The sequence below is a fragment of the Zootoca vivipara genome, chromosome 8 (genome assembly GCF_965207765.1).
Source record: "Zootoca vivipara chromosome 8, rZooViv2.hap1.1, whole genome shotgun sequence".
NCBI lineage: Eukaryota > Metazoa > Chordata > Lepidosauria > Squamata > Lacertidae > Zootoca > Zootoca vivipara.
In genome coordinates, this window is record NC_142591.1 from 62,065,784 (window position 1) to 62,070,861 (window position 5,078).

Consider the following 5,078-nt stretch of genomic DNA (forward strand, 5'->3'; position numbering starts at 1 on the left):
AGAGCCACGCCTCCGGAGTGCTCCCTCCCCCCTGCTATCTCTTCGCATTGTTCCACCTCCGTTGCTCTTTCCCCGTTCACAAGAGGAGAGGAGGCAGCCTGCCCCTCCCCCCCACACCACTAGGGACCCAAAAGTGTTAATGATTACACCGGTGACATCATGGAGGTGCTGGGTGGAAAGTGATAAGGATGGCCCAATTCAGTTTTCCCCTTCGTCTTTGCTTACCAGTTTTGATCTAGGCCAAAGGTCCAGCTAGACCAGGGTAGCCAATGCAGTGTTGCTGGACTCTGAATCCATTAGTCTTAGCCAGCTCAAGGTCAAGGATGGTGGGGGTTGTGGTAAATATCTGAAGGGCACCGCGTTGACTACCTCTGATCTGGACCAGCATCCTGTTTGCTGTGTTAACTAGTGAGATGTCCACCAGCAGAATAGAAAAACAGCCTCCCTATTCTGCATCCCAGGAAGAGGAAGCCTGTGGTATACTGCCACTGAACATGGAGGTTCTGTATAGCCGCTATGGCTAATAGCCATTGATAGACTTCCTCTCTGCAAAGGCATCTTTTGAAGACATCCAAATCATCTACACTTGAGGGCTCTGTAAATTCTTAGGGAGACCAACTGTCAGCCTCAACTACTTATCTGTGAATCTGGAGTAACAGTGGCTCACAGTACAGAGCTGTTATGAAGGTCGCTGAATGAAAAGAAGGACATTTATCCACACCAAACCTTGATGACTAGGTGAGCTATGCATCTAATAAAGAAACATTGTGCTCTTGGCTACCATCTTCACTGGTGTGCATGCTTTTTGTCTCCTCAAAAATCTTTTATGACTTACACAACCATTAGTCCTTTCAAAGGAAGGTTACCCTGTTAGACAACTTCCAATATCATGGGAAGCAGAATCTCTAATTGTTTCATTTCTCTGGTAGATTTAGCCAACTGTTCAAACTGTTGCAAATAATTAATAATAATAATTGCTGCCCACAGTGTTCCTTGAAACATCTGATATCACACAAATGGATGAAATTAGAAGTAGGTATGCACTGGCTAATGAAAAGGGCCCTGGAGAATATGAGAAGGCAGTATTAATTCAAAGGGGCAGTTTGTTTTGCAAAACACCTTGATGGGTTTTGTGGCTAGGATGTTGACATACTGGAGAAAACCATCTTCACAATTGATAAGTGATTATTGAATTCTGTCGCAGAGCTTTGTGCATCGCATGCCTGCATTTCATAGCTTTTTTATTCCCCATTATATTTAGCAGTTCTGACTAATGCCTGTATAAAATTAGGGTGCCTACTTGAAACAGCTGAGCGCATATTAACTACCTTTTAACACATTTAAACCACTTTGGGGTACTCATAATTAAGGCAATGAAAGGTGGATTTGATTTTCTGCTACTCTTCTATGAATATTGATAACAGATAAGGGATTATAACTGGTGTTACTGGTCATATATGTAGAACAGAGTTTGCTCCCCCCCCCCCCCAAGGCTTATGGGCACATTTGAGTCACACTCCCCCCCCCGATCCTGAGAAAGAGAAATGGGGCACACACACTTCATTTTTACAGGGAATCTGGGTAAAAATTAGATCCAGTAATCTGAGTACTGTATCTAAAAGCATATATAACTGAAAGAGGATGTAGAGAAGAATGTCACTCTTCCAACTCCCTCCTGTACACTCTATATACTGTTCAAAGATAAAAGGTGAATGATTCTCACCATTTCATGACCAAGGGGATGTGCCATGGCACAGAGACTTAACAGGCACTGGGTAAGACCTCAAGGGCACCGTAGTGCCCAGGGGTGTCATATTGGAGACATGATGTAGAACCAGGAAGGAGCAGTTATACTGAATTCATCAATACAGAAGGTTCATGATCTCATGTATGCACCCTCAAGTCTAATTTCTGAAGGAGGAGATCTTGAGGCTGGTACTTCTGTGTACCATAAAGCACACAGCACATTGTTAAAAGCAGTAGCTGAAACTTCACTATTGGCTGCAGTCGCAAAGAATCTACAAGCAATTTTGTTTCACATCGACACAACGCTCTCCACCATCTCCTTCACCATAAGCCTAAAGCAATGTCTCAGAAACCCTTAAGGTTTCATGCTGGTACTGCACTGTGCTAAGGAATGGATCTTTCTATTAATTGCAATGTTCCCTCAACACAAGAAATTCTCCCAGCCACTTTTGGGCATGTGTTAATAAAACCATAAGGAAAAGGCTGGTGGGTAAGGGTTTGAGTCCATAGCTGGCTTAAGGATGTCTCGCCACATGTTTACTGCCTTAAAAGTATCTTAAGTCTCACAGAGGAGCGGGGAAGAAGGGTAATATAACAATAATCTGCTCCAAGTGCCCAAGAGAAGGACACTGGCAATGCAAGAATGGAATTGAGTTTGGCAGCAGGCTTTCTGGGACCAATCAGTGTGCCTAAAAGACAGCGAAAAGTTAGAGGGGTGAAAGAAGGTACTGGAAGGTGAGAAAGAATGACAGAGTTGGCATTTCCATCATTTTTGTATGAAACAGGCCCTTCCAATGAGGTGACCTTTTATATCAGCCAAGTATATTGAATTTCCCAGCACAGTGCAGAATTTCATCTTCTAGCAGCATGTCCTAGTGGAAAATCAGCACTGAACCAGTTTCTACTGTCATCTTACTTGTTGTTGACATTGGTACAACTACTGGCGGCACACTGTTCTGAAATGACAACAGTGAATGCGTTGTCTTCCCTTGAACTCTGATTTGTAACACAGGAAATGATGGGTCACTCCAAATCTATTACTCCTAATAATAGTCATACCAAACTGAATACTTTATCTGTCATAAGTAGTAACTGCAATCATTCTAGCTGATTAATAAGGCACTCTGAGCTGCTTGGTTTTTGCTTAAGGTTGAAGAAATGAAGGAAACCATCCCATTTTACATATGATTTGGTCAACTTGGAATGCAACTAGAGCTGCATTTCGTTTAATAGGCAGATTATTCAACCACAAAAATCCTCGATTGCATGTCGAGACCCCGTAACCACCCCCTCGTTGATGAATAAAACACCAGGACACAGATATTAGGTTAATGTAATTGGGCAATTTTTGGCCACAACTTTATTGGTTACAGAATGTGAGCAGTATTGGCTTAGGCATTGGATTGACCTGACTATATCTGACTCCTGTCCGTCATGCAGGGAGTCCAGTAAGGGTAAACCACAAGACGGGGGAGCCCCGTTGCTGCAAACCAACTCGAGCTCCCCCAGAGTTCCCAGTTGGGTTGTGGCATGGCCCTAGCCCCGCCCCATGCTTTGGAGAAGATCCACACCCCCAGATTCCTTTAACGGAATACCCATAAGCTTGGAGGGGCAGGTGATGGCCACACCTCCCCTCCCCCATCCTAAGATCAACCAATGCCTAACTGCAAAACCTTACAAAGTTGTGATGATTGCTACGAGGTAGGCAAAAACAAATGACCCATGCCAATTTGCCGTGGAAAAATTCCTACCAGGCCCCTCCACGGCGACCAACCGAGGTCCATAGCAAGGCCAGAAAAGAAAGCCTGCAAATTAGGGAGGGTGGGTGGGAGATTGAGGAAGTAAGCCGAGAGGAAGCTCTCCGGCTCGCGCCTCCATTTAAATGGGTCCCGGCCATGCCTCCCCAGCCAGCAGATTGGCTGGCTGGTCAATGACATGGCCAGGATCCTCTGGGCAATGCGGGACTCTGTCCCCCACTCCCGGAGGGGAGTGGGCAGCCACGTGGTCCACCGCAACTCCTCCCCACATGTAAGTGGAGCAGATTTAGCTGACACATTGCCTGCATACAATGTGCTGGAACGAAACTGTTTTAGTAGGGAGATAATAAAGGTTCCTATAATGAGGCAAAGTTGAATCACTGTCTTGTTAAATGTAAAGGCAAATCAGGACCATCCTATCACTGCTCTCATGCTACCATTTACCGCCCTCCTGCCTCACCGTCTAACACCTTCTTTTCGCTTTATCTTTCCAAGCCTCCTCTTTAAATCTACTCCAGAATGGTTAAGAATGGAAATTGCAAGCCTTACACTGCCATTATGCCTTTTCTAATGTGTAATGAAATCATGTTCATGTTCCTTGTATAACCAGACAAAGAGGTGAACGAGTTCACTAAGGGCTGGGCTGACACCAGCTTACTTATTTTTTTATGAAGGCATAAAAAAACAGTCACTTAGAAAAATAATCACTTCTGTACCTAAGCTGTGATCCACATCTTTTTCATGCTTAATGAATTTTGAAGTGCATTCCATATATAGTGCAAGTTAACCCTGCGTGTAGAGGTCAAACATTGGAAAGATTGCTAAACAGATATAAAAGAGAAAATACATATAGTAAATCTTCCTCATGCCTCACTCCAGATGTGCATGGAGAAATTCCCCTGGTACCCACAGGGTCCCCTCTCCCCTTAGAAATTAGGCCTATTATGGTATAGCCAATAGAACTGGTCGGGGGATGGGTGCTCACAACAGTTTCTCCAGTTTGCAAGTGTGCCAAGGGTCCAAATCAAGCATCCCAGCTCTAAAGAAACAAATGCAGTATTCTTAAGGGCCAAGCTATATATGACATCAAAGATACATGAATGCATCACCCAACTTTTGTGAGTACAGTATGTAGCTAAAAGCAACCACAGGATGTATCCAATTTGGACTGGAACCACAACGTAGGAGATGGTGCAGATTACTCAGTGCAAACTGTACCACCCTGCAGGTTCCTATAAGTCATGTATCTAATTATAGGGCTAAATGAGAGTAGTTTGCTTTTTAGTACACATGGAAGATGCTGTGGTAGTATTTGCACATATGTGAAATCAATAGTGTATGATGCTATCACAAGGAAACCCAATTTTATACCAAAGAACGATTAAACACAATGAAGGTTACATCCACACCATGCATTTAAAAGCACATGACTTCCACCAAGGAATCCCACAACTGTAGATTAAGGGTGCTGGGGACAATAGCTCTGTGAGGGGTAAACTACAGTTTCTATGTTTCTTTGGGAACTGTAGTTCACCCACATCAAATGTATAGTATGGATGCAACTGAAGGCACAAA